The sequence below is a fragment of the Aythya ferina genome (genome assembly GCF_964211825.1).
Source record: "Aythya ferina genome assembly, chromosome: 4".
Taxonomy (NCBI): Eukaryota; Metazoa; Chordata; class Aves; order Anseriformes; family Anatidae; genus Aythya; species Aythya ferina.
The window spans coordinates 53,970,167-53,991,979 of record NC_140300.1 but is presented as its reverse complement, the minus strand read 5'-3'; the positions used below and the strand labels follow the sequence as shown (position 1 = coordinate 53,991,979).

General features: G+C 36.3%; 2 long non-coding RNA genes across 3 annotated transcripts; one reads left to right on the top strand and one right to left on the bottom strand.

The window, feature by feature from the left end:
• Positions 1-482: 482 nt before the first annotated feature.
• LOC311435514 lies at positions 483-2,982 on the bottom strand. Of its 2 annotated transcripts, none has more exons than XR_014692187.1 (2): positions 2,932-2,982; positions 483-1,384 (listed from the first exon to the last, which is right to left on the bottom strand). It is a non-coding gene; the product is annotated as an uncharacterized lncRNA (long non-coding RNA). The 2 variants fall into 2 exon arrangements; XR_014692188.1 differs by having other exon boundaries at positions 2,920-2,966.
• On the top strand, positions 1,217-21,173 carry LOC311435512. Its single transcript, XR_014692184.1, has 3 exons — positions 1,217-1,344; positions 2,772-2,903; positions 20,877-21,173. It is a non-coding gene; the product is annotated as an uncharacterized lncRNA (long non-coding RNA).
• The last annotated feature ends 640 nt before the right edge of the window (positions 21,174-21,813 follow it).

Here is a 21,813-nt window from a genome sequence, read left to right as displayed (position 1 = left end):
TTACTAATTTTTCAGTCCAAATTCAGGGGGAAGAAGACCACACTGTTCTTTCCTTCCTTCCTTCAAAAAGGAAAAAAAAAAAAAACATTGGGATTAAAATAATTGCTATTGCTATTCACACTGGCCTTGCCAAGAAAAAAAAAAAAAAAAAAAAGGCTGAGGATTATCTCTTTAGCAACTTTTGAATCAAAGCTGCATTACTGATATGAAGCTAAAAAGGCTTTGCTGTTCTTTATATAATTAAAAGCTACTGTTAATATGGAAATTTCTTAAACAGCTGGTGCATTGGAAGAAAGGTTGTACTCTTCTCTATGAATAATCCTTTTAAATCTCTGACATGATGCATAGCTTCTCAAACAATGCCTATAAATAAAACAAAACTGGATGCCTTCCATACATATATTTATTTATTACCTTTACTTGTGCCCCTGTCAGCAATTAGGTAAGAATGCAGTAACAGAACTCACACTGGCTCGTGAAAGTAATGTGAATGTCCTTTCCTGGGAACTTTATTTCTACTTTTCATTTATTTCATTTTCCAAAATACTTACTTCACTGTGTCCAAAAGTGGTGTCAGGCTTCACGAGGAAGCCATACAAGCCATGGCCCCGAAAGCTTAGTCACTACTTTATTCTTGAACCATTCTTGAACTATTCTTGTCAAGGGTAACAGGAGAGGATAGACCTTGCTAAGTTTGGTGAAGGCTAGAGACAGTTTTGAAACAGAACAGAAAGCCTTAGCTCTATAAGATTTTCTGCCTTTCCTTGTAGAAAGCAGAAAGTTTTTTGCTTCTGGCTGGAAAGCAGCCTATCAGCAGTATAGCTGAGGTTTTCATTTTGTTCCTGGCTTTTGGAAGGGGAAAAGGACCAGTGAAAAGTTCCCTGCCCCAGAGGGGTAAGAAGTGGTAGGAAGCAGGTGGAAAGAAAACAAGTGTCACTCAAAGACCAGGTGACTTGCTGGGTGCTCAGAGCGTATGCGTGGGGTGTCTTTTTGCTCTGTATTCTGTAGACTCGAGGAAACCCGGAAACAGACACATGGGGCATGATGCAGCAGCGTCTTTTTCAAAGTGAGGCCAGCAGCTGGGAGGAGCAGCTCTGCGGGACGGGATCCTCTGCAGGGCGGATGGTCACGTAGAAAATGAGTCAGCAGCGCATCCTTGTGGCCATGGCCGCTAACCGCATGCACCGCTGCCTTGGGAGGGATACAGCCAGCATGCCGAGCAAAACGGTGATTTCTCTTTCCGGTGGCGCACGTGAAACCGTGTCTGGCTCCATCAGTTTGGTCAGGGGGCTGGAGCATGGTGAACTGAGGCTGAGAGAAGGGTTTGCTTAGCAGTAGGGACAGGTAAGGCTTTCTACGCTTCTCCACTTGCTGTCGTCACCTCCTTAATGAAAGGGGAAGCTATTAAGGATACAGAGGCTCTCCTGAGAGGTACACAGCAAAAGGAGAAAAGGCCATGCAGCACACACAAGGGAACTTTTGGCTGAATGTAAGAAAAAAATTAAATTCACAAAGAAGATCCAAGCACAGACGCAGGTTTTCCAGGGTGTATACAAAATATCCATCATTAGAGAATATTCCTGGGGAACCAGATCTGACTTTGAATTTGGCATTGGTTTGCATAGGAGACTGGACTAGCTGAACACTAGAGGTCTCTTCCAATCTGTGCATTCTATGAGTCTGAGATCCATACTGCTTATCAGACAGAGAGCTCTAGCTGTTTCTGAAATTTATGTGAGATACTTCATGTTACTTAGCTGAATTTCAAACTGTTTTGCACCTGCTACAGCTCCTCCCCTCCCCCCCTTTTTAGTACTGAAATGCTATTTTTAAGAAGTGTTAACAGAGGACTATTAATAAAAAGTTGCTGTTTTAACTGCTATGGCAGTAAGAGGTGGGCTTCCGTGCAATAAAGTTCCTCATGATTTGTGAAGTGGAGAGACTGTTGCTCTAGCAGCAAGGCAGCTTGGCAGTGTGTAGCCTAATAAAAGCTGATGGGGAAGAGGTTTGACAGGAATACTAGAAAGTTCAAAAGCAACAAAACCCTGGTTTTGGATATATATATTTCTTCTTTTTCTCAATTTGAGTGTTGGCAATACTACAATATTAGAAATGTTATATTCCTTTTGCCTTTGGGTATTTTGAATTCTCTTTACTGTATTTCAACCTTTGTTTTTAGTTTCCTCATGCAGGCTTCATAAATGATTAGAATTTTGTATTAGTAGAGTGTGGCCCATCACAGGCTAAGGAGGACTGTTGAGAAAGTAGTAGTGAACTGTGCCTGTTCTCCTAGTAGCATGATTGTAAGTCAGATCTAAGGAAAAGAGAAGCTACATAAAACAATGAATAACAGGGTCAGCACAGTAAAAGGCTTTTGACACTTGAATAGCTAGGAAGAGATTAATGTTGGTTACTAAATAGAATCTGGCGAGAAAAAAACAACACAGAACTGCATAAAATAAACCAAAGAAGGCCTATAACTGCACTTCAGAAGCACACTGAATGAGGACTTATGACATTTGTATCTACAAACAACATAATACATGAATCATGAAAGTACAGAGTAAGAAGTTGCCCCCAAAATAACATACTGTAGTAGTTCTGGGGTTGAGCAGATTCTTTCTTGAGACGACTCTTTTTGTAATTGTGGGAAGGTTCCACTGTGGTTCACAAGAGATTTTATAGAATAATTACATAGATAGAATAAAAATTGTTGAGACTCACAATAACCACTAAATATCTTATTTTATACTTTTTTTTTTTTTCCCCAGATATTGCTTTGACAATCTGGAGGCTGAATTACTAGAAAGGAAAACTACACCAACAAGCTATGACAGAAGATTATAGGAAAAGTTGCAAACTGCTAATGAGAAAAAAAAAAAAAAGTCAATTATACCATATAGGTAAGAACAACATTACCTGTGTTGTTACCTGGAAGGGGGGAGGGGGAATCTTGAGAATCCTCCACCTGTAGAAGGCTCTGTCCAAACTAGTTCAGCTACTGTTAAATAGGTTTTGCCCTTAAAGATGTAGAGGATGCTGACTTCTTATACATCACTTTCAGTCTAATATGCTGGTTTGGGAGCGCTTTAAGAAAAATAGCTTGCTTTCTTCTAGAAGTTGGAATTTTTGAGTCTTTTTCTCTTTAACTCAGAGTTTGCATCTCAGGTAATTCAGCAGTGCTTCGTTTCAGAAAGTAGGGATCTGGTTCCGTGTATTTTCATCTAGAGCATTTACAGTGAGCTGATTGCTGAACTGTCTCAGGTGTCAAGAATCCAAAGGTTTAGAGATCTTTTAAACCTTGTCAACTCTCTTCATTTTCTGACTTGCAACAAGAAGCAAATAAAGTCAGTGAAGTTTTTTAGTAATTGGTGTAATGTGCTCCCTGTGGTTAACACAGCAAAGCAGGTGGGCAGCCTCCTTTTACATCTGCTATATCTTCCAAACACTCTCCTCCAAACAAAAGGTATGATGAATTATGTTTTGTGTAGAGGTGTCTGCCAAGGCACCATGGGATTAGTGTTAGACCTGGTCTTATTTAACATCTTCATTAATGATCTGGAAGAGGGAGTTAGCAGGCCATTAATTAAACTGGCAGATATTACACAAAAATAATTCTAAGGTCCTAGCTGGACTAGAAGCAAAGGCAGACTAAAAGCAAAGACTAGTATTAAGAATATAAGATGAATATGGGGAAAAAAAGTTTTTCTTTGCCTTCAGCGACATCTGAACCATTTTGCAGATTGTGACTGTGTGTCCATTTGTATTACCTGTACCTTTAAACACTGCCTTTTAAGTAAACACTCATCACCTTGAGAGAAGTAACCAGTTGCACAAGATAGGGTTTCCTTGTTTTTAGCAGAGATAAAAGGATAAGGTATGAGAAGTTGTATGTTTTGTTTTCTTGCTTCATCACCAAACTTGTTTGATTATAAGATTTGCTAGTTTGCTTTCATGTTTCTTTGGAGGGAATTAATTCCACTTTAATTCCTTACTGAATGTTAAATCAACAGTTTCATGAAATGGGTTCCATATCAATCTGTCCATGCTGCAATCACTGGTATTGTTTTATTTCCCTTTTAAATTTGATTTTTAAAAGGAAAAGAAAACTTATTTGCTTTGCTATGTGTCAATTTGTATATAAGACCATGTAAACTACACAAAAGAGTAGTTATGATCATCAGGTCTAAAAATCAGGTACATAAAATCAAACAATACAAAACAAATCTGCTTGATTTTTCAGAATTTGTGAATGTAGTTTGTGAATAATAATCTGTATAGGCTGTATACATAGAGAGAGTGTTCCCTGCTTGTGTGCCTATGCCTAGGTCACAATAATGTGGGCTGTATGCTTTTCCCTTGGACATGTCAGTTTTTATAAATCAGGGATAAATGTGCACAGCATAGATTAAGTTTGAAATAAGTATTGCATCTGTAGGACACAATATTGCAGTTCTTGTGGTGCTTGGAAGTCTACTGTAGTTCTACTTAATAGCACAGGAAGCAGGCTCGTGATACAGCAGCGCTCTCAGGAGGAAGCTGGCGATATAGCAGAATCTGAGTAAGTCAAGAAACAGAGAAGTATTACTACGAGTGCATCTGTCAAACGGGGGGATGCAGGAGAAAATGAGGAGGTGACAGGTTGGACAGAAAGAGAAATAGCATAATATGAAGTGAGTTAATGATGCCAGCAATTTTTAGCAGTTGAGAAGGTAAGGGCTGCAAAGGCAAGGTGGTATTCCATGATTTATGTGCAAGAAGTAGGCAAGGTGATATTTTTGAAGTGTATGTTTTAAGCTGCGAAGCTGAGTTCAGATGTTCAGTTTCACTGTTGTTCAGGATGAACACTATAATTACAAAAAACATGTTGTTGGACTTAGCAAGTCACTGAATAACTGGGTATCTCTTGTGATCCAGTCTGAAAGGGATGACTTGCTACTGAAAAGTATTTATTGAGAATCAAAGGGTTGTTTTTCTTATGTCAGTTATATGCCAAAAAAGGTTCATAAATTTCAATAGCAGTTACTTCTAACTTAACGTATTAAAGCTGAAAGAGATTAACTCAATTAAAAATAGTTATTATAAAGATTTTATTTATTTTATTTTTTTAAGAGAAGACCTTTTGTCCTGGCCCAAGAAATTGAAATGTAGGGGAAAACTTAAATTGAGCTGTAGTATTTTCTTTATGAAAATCAGTGAAAATACAAGGGATACTTTTGACAAAAATTTACAATATAACTCTCAAAATCTCTTAACAGTCTGAAAAATCAAGGGATTTCTCACATTTCCTTGGCAAGAATTTATTTTCAGTGTTTGCTGCTGTTTCAAGGTATTTTTTTTTGTAAAAATGGATGTACTTTATTGCTGTTATATGTGCAAAGTATATTTTGTGAGCTGAGCAACTGTTGTTGGGATGAAATGTATGTTATAGGTATGGTTATTAGTATGATCCTAGATTTGAAGATTCCTAAAGTAAAATAAAAAATGTAAACTTAGTAGATGCTGGATATAATGTTAAAGCATTGTTCATTTGACCGTCCATATTTCCAGGCTTACTGAGCATCTCAAACTGTTGTTATTGTTTTGCTCTGATGGGGCTACTTGCAGTCATAGGTATAAGCTGCTGATGCTTTTTCTTTTGGTGATGACTTCTTATTCTAGAATGAGCTCAATATCTCTTCTGGAAAGACACCTCAATAATGTTTAATGACGAAACTTGAAGAAAAGAAAAAAAAGTTATCTAGGAGTAGTACTCAGTGCATTGCAGGTTAGGGGGCATCCGAAAATAACAAATATCAGCTGTCAAAGAAAGCTTGTTGAAGTAAGCTTGCAGTAAGTAGTAATAAATCATCTTAGAGCACAGCAGTGGAAATTTTCAGTATGTCAGTTGTCAGGTCAGCTTGTAGTATATGGTAGTCACTGGTCGCTGTGAGGATAGGAGCTTATAAAATGGTAAAGAAAATAGGATGTGCATTCATCAGTGTATGACTGATGTGCTGACACAACACTAATTGTGTCATGAACACAAGAATGCTGTAATACAACTTCACCATAATGGACTCAAGGTCGTAAATATATTTTACCAGCTGCTGTGTGGAATGAAAATCTATTGCAAGAATTTGTTTTTTATGGGACTGCTGAAGAGGTGTTGATCATTGAATCAAATCATGAATTCTCAAGATCATCGTAATCAGGGAAGGCAAAGTATCTTTCTGATGTAGGAAACATCTGTTAAGGAATTTCTCTTGAGTCTCATCAGTAGTTGGCGAGTGTCGTTGCCTTAGCAATGTTTTCATTATTGCCGTGTCTACATGTATAAAACAGCATAATATGTTTTATACTACTAGTCTTTTCTGTATTCTCAGTGCAAACCAATAACATGTATTTTAATTTTAAGTTCTTCTTAGAAGTTGAAACAATGTATAAGATAAAATAACATAGTGCTTTTTAACAGCATATTCCTATACTGTGAGCTACACATGTAGCTCTATTTTAAGAATAAGACCTAGTTACTTTTTAAAGTAACTTTATTTTAAAGTTTTCTACTACAGTTCTCTATACACGCCTCATGGGCAAAGGAGATGCTTTACAGTAAAGCCTGTAAGGCATATTCTCTTGTTCAGTTGTGCTTGGGCTGTGCCAATCTGCTGCATGAGGGCTGGACATACACATATATACTCTTAACCTTCTTCATAAGGAACTACATATTTTCATCAAACAAAAAGAATAAATTCATATGGAGATGTTGATGGACAAAATATTTAGTCACCATGCTACTGTTTCTTCCAATTTAAGCAATTTTTGAAGAAAATACTCTTTTGGTGTTAGAACAATTGTGTATTACAGATCATGCACCACAACATTAACTTTGCCTTCTCTTATCCGTTCTGTTTATAAATCTTCAATGGTCTATTATAGACAGCAGAACCAAATGAACAAACAAACAAAACAGCCATACACATTTGCCTTAGAAAAAGGAATAAGGATGAAAGAAGGGAGAGATCTTGACTAAGATGCATGCTAAAAGCTGAAGCCATCAGAATTTAAGTTATGATGCATGATTTGTTTTGTATAAGAGCTGTGAAAACAGTGCAGTTTGAATAAGGGAATATATAGTATTATTCTGCTTTCACTTCCTTTTATCATTTTGTCATAACATCTGTTATGATGTATGGCAATACTATAATTCATTACATCTATGAAAACATTACACTAGAGAAAATATTAAAATACAGTATCTTCATTAGATTTTTGCTTTTTCTGTCTGTTCCTAACACCTAATTATTATCTTGTGATTCAATGTATTAAATAAGTGTTTTTACAAAATATTCTGTTTTAACTTCATACATGTTGTCTTTCAGTTTTCTTTGCTTTTGTATTATAAAAGAAAATGAACAGATTTACTTCATCAGCTTTGACTTAGATACATTGCTTTTCAGAAATTATGAGCAGTAGCAAAGTATTTCATCTACAATTAGAAAAATTTTGGGGAAATGACTTTAAAATATATGAAAGTGTATGCATTCTTGTCCTCCCTACAGCTTATGTTGTTATAGGAACATGAGTCTATCTACAGTTGATCTGGCTGTATGTTAGTATGCTCCCCAATAGTTCTTATTCTTTTTGTCCCTGCTCTGTCAATCACCATCATCAGTAGTTACTTTTTATGCATTGGACTCCAGTAAACAAATAGATACTGTTGACTATGTATGGAATATCATAATCTAGTCTTAGTGTACAATCACTATCAAACTTTTACTTCTCTTGAAAACAACCTTGTATTGAATGTACATAGCATCTTACTTCAAGAAAGTTCAGTAAAGCTACACAGTGCTTGTTTTGCTGTGTTAATAACTGTGCTAAAATTACTACAAATCATTACCAATAAACTATTGAATAGTATCTTTATATCTGACATGTAAGTATTAGCTGTTCCTACAACTACACTGCAACTGCAAGGTCATTAATATGTGCAACTGACCTGGCAAATGCAAGCAGCTGGCTGTGCATAGTTCTGCCTGAATTCTTACAGGTAGGAAAATTACATAGCTAAGCACTCATGCTTTTTCTGTAGTGTCAGATGTACAAGTGGAAAAGGATTACTGTTAATATGGGAACCTTAACTGTACCATTAAAGACATATCAACTGCTGTGAAATATCTGAAGAATTTATTCTAAATCTGAGTTAAAATAACTATGGTAGATGAAAGTAGTGACAAGGCTATGGAAATTACCAATACTCCTTCCTCCCCCCCAAAAAAAAAAAAAAAAAAAAAAAGGCGGCAGACAGGATGTGGCAGGTGTCATCTTTGGAGTCTGAGTACTTCTGTATGACTCATGATTTTTTCCCATTTATTACTATCAAGGAGAGGATGAAACAGCTTAGCTTCAAGGCAATACCTAATCCCTTCACATCTAATTTCATGCACCTGGCTCTCTTCAGAAAGAAAAGCTTTCATTTGTCAGTCTTCAGCTTGAAACCAGCAGTTCCCAGGCACTGTTTGCCAATATGATTACATCAGTTGACATGACACATCAGGCTCACTGGTAAACTATCACAGAGTTCTAGGAACGAACTTTTCCTAATTTTAAGAGTTAGTACTTTTGATTTCTTTAAAGGTTGATGTTAATGTAACATATATTGTAGAAAGATTGATAGCCATGGCTATAATAATGAGGTGGTTGTCATGATTGCAATATTTTAGAATCCCTCAAAGTCTGTAGCAGATCTTCCTCAAGACAATTGTGATTTGTTTAGCCTGAATTCAAATGATGCCTTATGTTCATCAGTGGATTCCCACATCATGTAGAGATGCATTGAGACAGACCATCCATAAGCCAGGAAAGGAACAGGGTGAGGGTTTTACTGGATGCTATTTAGCTATGCATCAGAGCAAACCAGAACTTACATATATGGGCAGCTACCATGTATCTCAGGTGTGAGGTAGTAATTAACATCTGGAGTTAACCACTTCTCAGCTGAGCTTTAACAGAATATTCACAAATGATTAGCTTTTCTGAAACCCTTCTGAGAAAATAGATTTGTTCATAGTGTGTAGGACCTAATTTTTCAAAAAAAATAATGTTTCAATTTGTTGTCTACAGAATACTTAATGAAGTATAGCTAGCCTCATAAAATTAGTTAGAACAGCAAAAAAGGAGGTTAAACACATTGTTTGCAATAAATAGAACCCTAGTGTACCTCCTTTGACTTTATTAGGCTTACAGTAGGAATGAACTTGGCTCACTTTCTCTGGTTGATACCAACCTCCAGTTGCTGATGCCATTATTAAGTTAATTGTTTGGATCATCAGTCTATGTCAACAAAGCTTTCAGAGTGCTTGATGAGATTTCAAGCATCAAGCTGTGAGGCATTAAAAAATGATGAATTTACATCCAGGTAAAACGATGCCCTTCAGCTATAATAATGAATCACTACTTTGTAAACAAATGGGTATTCATCATGAGACATGGCATTCACAGACATTTTTGAAGGGGAAAGGCATTAGCAGAGTAAATGATCTTTGCAGCTAAAGCTGAATACGCAGCAAAGTGAAAAAGGAGAGCATGTCAAATTATCTTTTCAGAAAGGAATTATGAATGCAAATTCACACTGGTGTTGCCTGACCCATATTTAAATATTAAAAAAAAAAAAAAAAGATACAACTCAGTTTTAAGATGTCCTTCTTCAGTAGAGACAAATCAACACAATATATTTCTTCTAAAAGTTTAATTACTGGATTGAATTTCTCAGTATACACTTTTAGACCCTGAAGAAAATACTTAATCTTATAATGAAAGGCTACTTCCTCTAGCATGCAGCAGGTGCCAGTGGTCTACCCCTCACTGTTCTGGCAGCCGAGTAGGGTTCTTCTATACCGGCTGTCCTTCCCCACACTATTTCTGTTGTTGGTTGGGAAGATTGATGTAATTGCATTAGGCCTGTCTGCCCAAATAACTATGTGATCACATCACAGGTAAATTTAGTGTAATTAGTTAGTTCCACAAAGACAGTAAAGACTGTACAGGCTTAAGCAATCCAAAAACTTGCACAGAGAAGCCAGAGGTCTTATATTGTGGTTGCCAGCAAATTACTAATACTGGGCAGGTTATCCCACCTGTCTTGCAGTCATATCTGGATTGTGCTTTACAACTGTATAATTGAAATCGAAGATATTGCTTGTTACATCTCCAGATTTATCAGTAGTATGTAGATAAGTATCTTCCATGTCATATTTTTCTTTTCATTACATATTACAAGTTGTCCAGAAGGTTCACTATAACAGTAGTGGGTTATTCAGATGAGCAGTTATTGAACGTGCATTCAGTACTGGGAATGTGTCAACATAACAAATTCCACAAAGCTACTTAGAGTATAAGCCAGAAGCCAGCGACACATTAGTACCTCAGCAATGCACCACTGATATGAAGATCTGCATAAGACAATTACTAATTTGAAAGGCACCTAGCCTCTCGCAATCCATCCTTCAGGAGATGGATATCCTATACAAAATGCAAGCATGGAAAGGGTCTGCAATCAAATGATCCAGACTGGATATTATCAGTCTTACAGTGATTAGGTCCTGAGACTTGCAAGGCAACCTTTTTTAGGATGCCCTGTATCTGAATGTCTTGAAAGTAGTCTTGGAGGATTTCTTCACAGATTAGGTTACAAGTTTCTCAACAGCATAGGTTGACAAGTGCCCTGGTCAAAGTGCTGCATTTTGCTGGAACATTTGGTGTTGAGGTACTAAATATTTTTGCTAGGTAACCAGTGATTCTGAAGGCAAGATTTTTTTTTTCTTTTTTTTTTTTTTTTGCTTTCCTCAGGGTATGAGGAAGGAATTATTGAAGTCGATGAACCAGAAGCATTCAGTGTTCTTTTCATAGCTCTGAGCATAATGCTGGTCTGCCTAGCTACTGAAGAAAAAGGGAGGAAACCTCCAAGTAAATAGTAAGACTTGCATACTGATAACATGGGAGTTACCAGTGTCATTAACCACTTCAGTCTCAGAGCTTGCTAAATTTAAAATAGAACTGGCACAAACTTCCAGACAGAAGTTAATTTTCCATTTTCAATTTGAAATGTGCTGGCAAAAGTTTTGATCCTGAATTGAAAGGATGGGTAAAGGATGACTTTGTCTTACTTAGAAAATGCAATGAAATCTGGAATCGTTTTGTATAGCTTTAAGGCAGTGAATAATATCTACATTAACTATATGCTAGGACTACTCACTATCATCATGCATTATTGATTCTTTTTCATGAATAAAAGCATTTTTTCCACTTCAGTTGTGGAGTTGTCTGCCAATGTTCTGTGAAAAATTACAAATAGCTGTAGGAATCGTTTACATAAGGCAGGAGTATTCTTGTAAAGAGAGGCTGGAAATGTTGTAATGATTCCCATTTCTAAAACACATCACTAAAAATCACCTTTGTATTCAGAGTTTTAATTTACAAACACAAATGATTGGAGTTGATTTGGCTGAAGCAATTACTGCTTGTCTGCCTGGCATCCTCTGCAAGTTTATTGCTCCTACAGCAGTAGCATCCACACTTGAAACATGTTTAAACAACTGCAGTTTACTACCCAGGGTGTTAAAGTAACCCTAAGTAGCACCAATATAATTTGGTATGGTAAGCTGTATGAGATGGTAAACCATCTGTGGTGGTCGTTCATGCTGTCAGATCAGAAGCTTTAGACAGAGAGACGAGGAAGATAGCCGAGAATAGTAAATACTATTGCCATCTGACTGTAGTAATAATGAGCCTCCTCAGATATTTCTAAGTAGTTTGGTTTATTTTGCCTTGAAGCAGAAATGTTTGTGTATCAGAACGTAGGCATGCTTCATCTGAAATTCTGGCTCTGTAACTTCAGTGAACCTTTAATACCAAATCATTTATTATAACAAGCCTACATTTTTTAGGTGATAATTGTTCTCTATAATTTCTACTGAAAGAAAATATTTCAGTCTAGAACTGGGGACTATGATTTTTTTTTTGCATATTTTTGCTGTTACCTTATATACATAATTTACTCACACAATAAGACTTTTAATACACAAAACAAACATCTATAATACAGAATACAGAAAAGTAATACATACAGAGCTACATAGAGGGAGCTCTTGCTTTGTTTTTTCAATGCAAAAATGCAAAGAAATATTTCTGGACAATGAATCAGTTTGAGTCAGAATTAAGATTATTTGTCGTAGGCTAAAACAATAGCTGATTGACTTCCTCATTTGTCTGATACAGAATTATTAATTTTCCTTAAAATGCAAATTTTTTCAGCTGCTATTTTTCATACACAAACATTAAAAGAATAAACTGTGTGACACTGAATCTTCATGATCACTCTGTGCTCAAACAAGAAATTTCTTATTCTAGGTTGTATAAAATGAGAACAGTAACCCTACAAAATTAACTGTAAAGGAGTTAATACTTGTTGTGAACCTTGCGTAGTTTGGTTGCCCTCTTTATCTTGGATTTGTAACCACGTTTTTGGTTCCCATCATTGTTAACCTATTATGTAATCTGTAGATGCAGTTAAGGACCTTTCATCTGTTCAGTGTGCTTGTTGTATTTCAATTTTCCTTTTCCTGCAGTTGAAAAGCATTCCTGCTTTTCAGAGAATGTTTGAAGTCTAGCTGCTAAACAAACACTAGAAAGAATGAGGTTTCCTTCCTTGTTACTTATATGGGAACTTGAAAATTCATTTTTATCACAGATAATGTGAAAGCATTTTCTTTTGCAGGGAATCAGACAGGAGAATATATTTCATGGGCCCTTGGGGTAGCAGACAGAGTTCTGTGCAAGGAAAAGTCAAACCTGAATCAGAATCTTAGTCTGCATGTACTAACAAAACAAGTGCTCTAATCTCTGTGATCTTCTAGTAGGAGTAGCTGACCTCTTTTATGTACTAATTTTCTATCCATCATTGTATTCATCTTACACCTATCTACAGTCTGAAAATTAGACAAAGTATTTTAAAAATCTGTTAGTTAAACAGCATTTTTATTAGAAAATGGCATAGTTTATGAAATAATAATGTATAATATCTACAAGCTTTTAAATTATTTACAGTTCATAATGCTTTGTTTTTTTTTTGTTTGTTTGTTGTTGTCATTTGTTTTATGGTTGTGGTTTGTTTGTTTGTTTTTGATAAGGTAGAATGGTTACATGAACTGTCCTACTGTCAATCACAAAGGGCTAAATAATCTGGCTGCTCGGACGGGATGTTGTACTAAGTTCTACTAAATGTGTTGTGAAGTGCAGGTGCATAGCATTCTCCCATGTCACCGTTCCGCCTGAGCTACTCTAATAAATCTGTAGACCGTGAAAGAGTTAACAGAAATCAAGAATCAATTAAGATAATTTCAGTAAGATCAATGAAACTTGTCTGCTTTATAGAGGTGAAAATCCATTGCAGTGTCTTTTGAAATATTTTGGAGAGCAGAATTTTTGTCATACCGATGGGTTTAAAACTCCTAGAATATAGATTCACTACTTTACCTGTTTAGGTAGGTTTACAGTTAACAGGCTTGCACTTGCATATCTCTTTAAGTATTTTTTTTTTTTTTTACAGATACTTTAATTAGGTGTTTACTGTAATAGTACCAGTCTGAAGCTTTAACTGACCCTGCTGCCCAGGGAAGTGGTGGAGTCACCATCCTTGGAAGTCTTCAAAAGACGTTTAGATGTAGAGCTTAGGGACATGGTTTAGTGGAGGGCTGTTAGCGTTAGGTTGGAGGTTGGACTCGATGACCTTGAGGTCTCTTCCAACCTAGAAAAATTCTGTGATCAGTGGTAGGAATCAGTGGCAGCAATCAGTGTTCCTGAAGGTCAAATGCTCTTCACTGATAGCCATGACTGAAGAGGCTTCTTTTGATGTTGCTTGTATTATAAAGTACATTTGTCTTTTGGAAATAAGAGCCCAGTACTCCTGGGCCACCTAATTGCAGAGTGCCCCAGGATTGGGCAAGAGACAGGGTCCCTTTGGGCAGTTCATTGTTTGGCTTTTTGGCTTTTTTTTTTTTTTTTTTTTTTTTTGGAATGCAGTATATTGTGGCATAAACTAAAGAAAGATTTCTGCCTACTTGTTCCTTGCAGGCAGCTTGCTCTGTACCCCAGTGATGTTAGCCAGGTTAGGGTTACAGATTCTCTTTAAGGCCCAGCATCATGCAACCTGTCAGGTGGTGAAGAGAGTCTGCACATGAGGCATTCTGGCATGCCCTGCCTTTGCAGGACATGAGGTCAGCATGGGATGGGCATAGGAAAAATTGGTTGTTGTAGATATTCCAGCAGGCCAACCCTATGAAGACAGATACAGGCCAGTCTATCTACTGTAGGCTGTCAGCTTCCAGGATGCAGAAGGGCCCTGGGAGGACAATAGAGAAAACTGGTAATGCAGAGGTGCTGTCCTGCTGCAAGATTTCCCCCACATTTGCTATGACACACTGGTGGGTAGAGTTCTTTATGTTTTATGTAATACTGTCTTTGTAGGTTGTAGAATAGTTGTAGAAAGGTTGGAATTGGAACAAATCCTAGAAGGTCTGCTGTGTGATGGCAGGGAGGATGTTTTTTGGAGAGGTGCCAGTGGGATGTCTATACTAGAATGACTCTTGGGAACTGTAGGACATAGTCACCATCAACATGGATAAAATTATAACTGTAATATATAACTGTAAATCAAGTTTCCCTGACTGCCACCTTTATGTATTGCTGTAAGAAAATAATAATAATTTGTACAGAATAGTACTAATAACAACATTATTCCCAGAGGGAAAAAGGGATGTGTTCTTGAACATGAAGATCTAAGAAATTACATGTATATTATTTGACCAGTTGCTACTAAGCTGCCTGGCTAAGCAATCCAAAAAGCTGCAGCTCAGTCCTATAGTAATGACATGTTATCGGAGGTAATTATAACAGTCAAACAGTCATTGAGTTACTGGTATGTACCATGAGTCTTAACTCTAAATTGTCTTTGACTTTGTTCAAGCTTTTGAATGTTCTCTCTTTAATTTGCTAGTTTTCATGAAGAATAAAACACAAAGTGCTGGACTGAGATAGTTCTGATTATCCCAAGGTATTCCTTTAATTTTCTTGCTTTCATTTAATTTAAAATTCTGTGTTAGATATAGGAAACACATACTTAAATATTCAGAATATTTGGTACATATGTACTCTGGTGCACATACTGTTCTGTATACTTGTTGTCTGTGTGGTGTCTGCGTTTGCAGTGCCTCCTTGGAGTAGCAAAGCCCACAAGATTTGAGCGCTCACACAGAAAATCACACTGGGAGTGGCAAGTGAAACAAGAATGTTCCTCAGCCTAGAAAAGGGATAGAAAGGATTAGGTTAGAGAAATAGCACTTTTGAGTCACAGCTTTTAATCGCTGTTGATCAATTTGCACCACAACTCTCTATCTTAAAATGATCAGAAATAGCTGATGTCAAGTTACACTTTAGTGAGAATTCTTGGCATGAAGTGGGTGATGTTTGTTCAGAATAGCCAAGGAATTGTCATGCAAACTTGTAGATGAAAGAGTGATAATCTGAACTGCTTTTGTACAGCTAATAATAACTAACTATCAAAGTCTCATGAAAATATTCACTGTTTGGATTTTATGAATCTTGTAATACAATTATAGTTTTGATTTACATACTGAATGTTGTTTCTTTGATGTACAATTTATAAATTGATAAAAAAAATCAATTCAGATTAAAAAAAAAAAAAAAAAAAACACATAAAAATCCAAAAAAGTAGGCTCATAAAAGGTGCTATAAAAATAATCTGTTATACACCCAGTGCCCCAACACTTGCTTGTTCAAAGCAGAACAATGATTGGAATCTATCCAAATGTAGAAAAATGCTAAATGCTGCCAGTATACTGCCAGTATAAAACCAGTCTCTCTTGCTAGTATTCAGTGTCCCTAAGGGAGTAGTGACCCGTACACTGCCATCCATAATAGCTACTTTCTCAAGAACAGATGGGAAGAGAATGTTTGTACAACCAACTTCGGTAAGTTGAGTTGTTTTTTCTTCATATTTTCTTCACATTTTATTGTGGTTTAGCGGCAATCAGTGGACTCCAAGAGAAGATAGCCTTACTGATTGAGGTTTCAGAGGCAGAAGCAGACGAATCAGTTAGAGGAAGTTTTAACTCTCTATTCATCTGTTATGCTACATTGTTTTCTAGTTTGCCTTTATATTGTCCTTTCTGTCCAGCACTTTCTCATTGTTCATTTGGTTTTCCTGTAACTTTCAACTCCTTATCAACTAACTTGAAATATCGTTACACAGTTCAGTTTGAGTTTGGTCCTTTTGAGCATTAAAATATGAGAGGCCTTACCACAACTTGGTGAGCCAAGATTGTATATGGGAGACAAAGAAGAAAAGGAGTCCAGGAAGTCTTAAATTAGGATTTTCCCCATCTCAAACAAAACCTACAAGACAAAAATACCCCCACGGTTCTTAGCAAAGGAGGATGTTTCTGATAGTGATCGTCTGATTCAGACAAATTCTTAAATAAGGATAAGCAACATAACTCACTAACTAAGTAGTCTTCCCCTTTGACACAAGTTCCACATTCTATCCAGAGTTTATGACCATGGGAAAGGAAGTAAGAATGTTCCTAGATTTTTATGGGCCAGAACGGCAGAAACTGAGCTATTCCAGAGGAGTCTTATCTTCCCCCTCCACGTCACAGTTCCGTCCTCTAGTTCATGAAGACAGAGCTATTCACAGCATGTCTAGAATGATTCAAGAGCTGAAGAAAGTTCCCATACACTGTGAGAACACTGTTAGTTGGGCAGGGCCTCTTTCATTATGAGCTAATGGCAGGAAAAGACTTTTTGTCTTTAATTGGTACATTACTACAATAGAGCTGCATTCATTGATAGTGGTGAATTGCAAGATTTTGTATTAGCAGATCAAGAAGATCTCACTGGTGCCTGATTTTTTTCCCTCCTTTTTCTTTTGTTTTGTTTTAGTTTGAAACTCCTGAAGCACTCTTCCCTATTTTAGTGGGTGGAAGGAAAGTAACAGAATGCACTGTAGAAGGCAGAGAGAACACTTGCACACAAACTCAAGATGTTGAGACAGACACAAAGGTTTCTTGGTGGAGTCTGTAGCTGATGGCACACAGAGACATAAATAGCACGAGATAATTCAGGAGAAAAAGAATGCTGCAAGTGGTGATGATGAGGATGATGGTGACAATTTCATACCATGCTGTTCCTCTACTGCTATATAATTTTTGTGAGGATTTGCTCAAACCCCTTATTGGTTGTTCTTGTTTCTGACGCTATTAGCAATGATTGGAGTATGCTAAATAGGTGCAAATATTATACTTTGATTGGTTGGTCATGTTATTGAATAATATTTCCTGAAAAATCAAATGGCTATTATCTACTCTGTTGCACCATATGTTTTGATTTTCTCTAAAACTAACTAAAATTTACAAAATGAGAGATGAGGAACATGGAGGGAAGGAATGGTGATTCTCTTGCCAGTGGTAGTTGATTCTCGTGAGAATCTACCATACAGAGCACTTGATGACAATTGGACTGAATCTTCTAGTTGAGCTTCCTCAAAATGAAATGAAATTCTGATCCAAGGTACAGTAATTGTTGGGGGTGAGGGAGATATTCATGCGAACAGTGTAATGTAGATCTAAAATAAAACCTTAATACAGACACCCTCTGTGAGGAATAGCCTGATGATACAGAGACAGGGGGAGATCCAGAGTGTTGTACTCAATAAGTCATGTACTTCCAGTGTTTAGATTTTTAATTGTAATTTTGTTTTCAGACATTCCAGTTATTTCTCTGTGGTTTTATTTCCATTCTCAAGAACAGAATTCATAACCAACTCATATGTGTTTTTTTTTCCTTGTATGAGAATCATTCCTGGTGATTATAATTGTGATTAAGGAGCTGTCCTGTACAAAACGTATCAGGGGATGTGGCTCTGAAGAATATAATATCAGAATAGCAGACGGGAAAGAGAACAGGTGAACTGCCTTATCTTGTTTCAGTACTGAAACAAAGAAAAGTATGTTTGTCTCTTTAGCCTACTGGCAGTTGACTCCATGTTGCTGTTCTTCCTGGTTGAATTATTTATTCCCTTCTCCACTACTGTGTGATGGTAACATGATGCATCATTTAGTTGTATAACATTCATGAATATCGCTTGCTACTTTTTTTTCTTTTCTTCATGGTAGCTTGTTTTGGAACATACTCCATTATTCTAACATCTTTCTGGCCCTTCTTGTGCATAGCTCCTTGGGAGCTACAAAGTTTGCTGTCTCTGGCCTGATTCTGTAAAGTACTGAGTTCCATTACGTCTACTAACTTGAACCGTAGCTCAGGATCAGAAGTATTCAGAACGTAAATGATCTGAATTTAAGATCTGAAGAAGGATTCAGAACATAAATGATCTGAATTAAAGGTTGTAAGACAACTTGAATTACATGTCATTGATGAGTCAAAGAAGTTGCAAATTTAGAAGTATTCAGCAGTGTAGAATTCCTAATCTTTCCTTATGCATTATTTTCAAGTCCACTCTGTGGTAGTGTAAATTCATAATCTGGTATCCTTGTAATATTGCTTGCACTGTTAATTAATAAATGAGAAATTGCATCCTAGTATATTTACCTTAAAACTCGCTAAACATGGACTGTAGATATTGGAAGGAGCTGCCAAGTCATTATGATAAGAAGTAGAGAGTAGAGAATTACCAAGAGAAGATATTTACACACGTGCCCCAAAGGAACATTTGGACACATCAGCTATATTAGCAGAATTAACTGTTAAGCATGACCCAAGGTCCCTTCAGCCTAATTACACCAGTCCCTGAATTCCTTGAAAAAACAACAACTGAGCAATACATAGCTGGAGGAAGGGCTTCAAATGCAGCTGCCTTGTTCCTCTTAACAGAGGATTAAAAAGTTGTTATGTGAGAGATCATTATGATAAACAGAAATCTTTTCCTCATGTAAGCTGTGGGGACAATTTGCTTGTTCTCACCTTTCTCAAGAGTGTTCAGTGAGAATGAAAACATGCAAATCTTTTCTCCAAAATGCATACGTAAGGCAAAAACTGGCTTGTTACTGAGCGTAACAAATTCATGCCCGAGTGTCCTATCATTCACAGCTGAGAAAATTCAATATTGATCTGGTGACTCTAACTGAAAGCAAAACCTATTCTTCTGTCACAGCGGAATATTTTTTTCTTCCGCCTTAAGTAGTTTTTTTTGAAATTACTGGTTTGTTTCTCTTTCAAATGTTTCCTAGAAATTGTGTAAATCTACTTTAGAATGAAAAATATTTTTTTAATTAAGTTCTTTTTTAAAAAATACATTTCAACTGACTTTATACACAATGTTCAGGAGTTATAACCTTGAAAATACTTTCTGTGGACTGTTCTGAATCATATATTTCAGCATATATATCAATTTGATACTAAAAGTATAATCACCTGAGCTAGGCAGAATTTCTGACTTGTTTTTTTTTTTTTTATGATATATTCATTCAGTATGACTGATTCTTGCTCATGTAAATTTCTGATATTTTCTCTGCAGAAAAATATATGAATATGACAAAAATACACTCATCAGTTAAAATATTTTTAGCAAAATACAGAATTCTGTTGCCAGGAGAAAAAAATAATAATATTTCATTAATCTTCTATCTGTCAGCATTCCTTTGTTGTAAGAATTCTTTTTTTGGGGGTATAAATACTATGCGTATTGTACAGATATCCGGTACTGAAGTGTTACTGCTAGTGTAGTTTACAAAGAACTGGATTTTACTCATTTTTTAGTCAGCAAAAGTGTTAAGTAAAATACTAGTCAAAAAGTAACCTGGACTTTAAAGCATCCTCAAATCTAAATATCTGTAGATATGAGTTCGATACAGGAAAATCCATCACAAAATTGCAAACATCTTGCCTTTGCATGATAAGCAGAATTTTCAATCCAAGATGTTTTAGTTTGTCATCTACTTCACATGACAGTATTTGGCAAGGTACTGCAGCTTCAGATGAAATGTGGAACTCATGAAACTCAGGTGAGGACTCCAAAAGCAGAGATGAACTGCCCTTGCTTGTTTTATGTCCTGGGTAAGAATATGCTTTGGACCAATTTAAATATCAGCAAGAGCTTGTCCATGTGAACCACTTTTAATGTAGCAATTATCTGCTTTGAATTGAAGTACATGCTTCTGATAAAAGCATCATTCTGTCTGAAGTTTGTCAAATGGTTCCACCATTTAATTGGATTAATTTGATCACTTCAAAAAATCTAAAGTAAATATTTGTAGGATTTTTTTCTGTCAAGTACAAAGAGTGGACTTTCAGCTTGTATGCAGAAGGCTGTATGTGTTGCGGTTATAGCTGACCCTCACTGTATCCCTTGATCCCTTTTTAAGGTCTAATATTTGTTGTCAAAATCGTATTTCTCTGACCCACCCTATGCAAAGGTGTAATGAGAAGCTGTTCAGTCCATGAGTCCATTTAGGAAAAGAATTATGACTCAGAATCATCATTTCTCCTCTGCCTTTCCCTTGCTGTGGTGTGGGACTGTGAGATTATTGCACTGATTTGTAGGGAGCAGTTTATCTCCTGTTGTTTAAATGGCTAGGTACTTTGGCTAACCTCACCCTTCCATAAAGCAAGCATGTACATGAGGGGAGAGAGGAAGAATAATAATGAATGTTCAACTTGGTGAAAGATCATAACCTAATAAATTTATTCACATGAAGCAATATTCTGCTTTCCTGTGAAGCCAATAAGATTATTTACAAAGTACTGTTTCTTGCTAATAGTATCAGAACTTGTCGCTGATCTGATATTCCATACTGTTGTTCCAGTGGTCCAGTATTCCAGCTGAGGAATTCCTTATTTTGCTGCAGCTCAACACTGAAAAACATTTCTCTTAAAATGATTTCTTCACGCTTAGGAGTGCCAAATGTACTGGATATAGTTTATTGGTATCTAACAAGTCATATCAATTTTGGTTATGAATAATAAATTACAGTCTTTGTAATTAATTATGGAAAAATAACACTTTCATATATCTCTGTAAGCATTCTCCTTATCTCCATTAATGTATCTCCTTATCTTATGGTTCTCCATAAGCACAGTCAATTAAAAGTGATAGAGCAATGCATGCATTTCTCTGTTAATATGAGGAAAAACACTGCAGAACTAAAGTAGCAGAAGAGTACATTCTCTTCAGACAACCTTCAGTTTTTGACAGTTAGTTGCTTCCAAAACAAACTAAAAGCTGGGCGACAATTTCAAAAAAATACCAGAACACTTTGCATTCAATGGTGATGCTTCAAAATCAAGTGAAATTACCTAGTTCTTTTGTTTGCTTAGTTGTATATTGAAAATCATTAAGCCAATGTGAATACCTTCACCAACATCCATGCCTTAATATATGTTGCATTGTACTGGACACGGAAATTATGCTTGACCTAGAAAAATAAACATCTTAATGAAGTCCAGTAGCTTAAAATCAGCTGTTTTAAAAGCTTACCCTAAAGGTAACCTCTAAAGATTTAGCAAATGTACATTGGAATGGGTAGAAAATCTTTCCATTCTACTAATAAATGTGTTGCAATTACAGCTAAGGTCTGCATGAATTTTATAGGTACAGTTCTTAAACACAGTGCAATATAAAATAGGATGTCCATAGTAAGGTTTGCTTTTTTAAGTAAATAGAGTTATTCTTACGGGAAATAATATGATACAGAAGTCTAGGCATAGATTTACAAAGATTTGTTTATCTTTTTTTTTTTTTTT